The 1,058-nt window shown below is 49.8% G+C and overlaps 1 protein-coding gene across 1 annotated transcript in view; it reads left to right on the top strand.

Moving 5' to 3' along the window:
- Window positions 1-963: 963 nt before the first annotated feature.
- The window catches only part of HMGXB4 (HMG box domain containing 4), a 52,046-nt gene continuing 51,951 nt past the window's right edge, over window positions 964-1,058 (top strand). Inside the window, exon 1 of the mRNA XM_011938452.1 lies at window positions 964-1,010. The gene's annotated coding sequence lies outside the window, so the exon portion shown is untranslated. The remainder of the gene's footprint in view (window positions 1,011-1,058) is intronic.

Raw genomic sequence — 1,058 nt, 5'->3', positions numbered from 1 at the left:
GCTGGAGTGCAGTGGTGCGATCTGGGCTCACGGCAACCTCCGCCTGCCAGGTTCAAGCGATTCTCCTGCCTCAGCCTCCCGAGTAGCTGGGATTACAGGTGCGCGCCACCACGCCTGGCTAATTTTTTGTATTTTTAGTAGAGACAGGGGTTCACCATATTGGCCAGGCTGGTCTCGAACTCCTGACCTCAGGTGATCCACCCACCTCAGCCACCCAAAGTGCTGGGATTACAGGCGTGAGCCACCGCCCCTGGCGTTCTTCTTCATATTAAACCAAGTTCTATACACTGTAATTTCTACTCATTGGTCCAAGTTCTCCAAGGCAAATCAGAAAACTTGTTTCTCGCCTGTAAATGACATCTCTTCCTCTCTCTCTCAAGACTGTTTCTAACTAAAAAATGTAGATGATTCGCCATGAAAATTATTTTACTGTACATTGTTACAAAGATAAGTTCTTCTTCCACCTCACCCCTAATATGCCAAATGTTCAAATGTAGATGCTGAAGTCTAAGTAAGCACGCTGCTATTAATCTGCATAGATCTAGGTTTTGCAAAGAGGAGAATTGCTGTATAAAAATATCTTGAAAGAAACCGCATAGTATTTTGGGGAAAGCACTGCATTCAGAATCAGAAGACTTGGAGTAATACTGGGTCTCATATTCCAACTACCTGTGTATCCTTGTGCACGTCACTTCTCTCAGCCTGGTTCTCTTCTGCAAAATGCGACAGGAATGCAGTGAGGATCAAGTGAAATAATGTTTGTAAGTTTCTAGCGCAAGGCTGGGAACATAGCAAATTCTCAATAAATAAATGCCAGCTCCCGCGCTCAGCAAGCTCCGAGTTTTATTCGATGCGCTCGGCGCTCTTAGTCGAGCGGGATTCCCCCTCTGGAGCCCGAGTCTGCGCTCTGGGTTCGACTGAGGCTCCCTGGCCGCTCGCGCTTTTCTCTCCTTCTCCAAGATGGCGGCGATCGGCGGCGCTGAGGCGGGATCCGGGCGAGCCGAGTGAAGGTAGCGGCGAGCGGAGACCCCAGGAGACCGGGCTGGGCCCCCACCCTG

This window comes from Colobus angolensis, unplaced genomic scaffold, assembly GCF_000951035.1.
Source record: "Colobus angolensis palliatus isolate OR3802 unplaced genomic scaffold, Cang.pa_1.0 Scaffold173, whole genome shotgun sequence".
Taxonomy (NCBI): Eukaryota; Metazoa; Chordata; class Mammalia; order Primates; family Cercopithecidae; genus Colobus; species Colobus angolensis.
The sequence above is the reverse complement of the archived record's forward strand: the minus strand, read 5'-3'. Positions and strand labels throughout refer to the sequence as shown.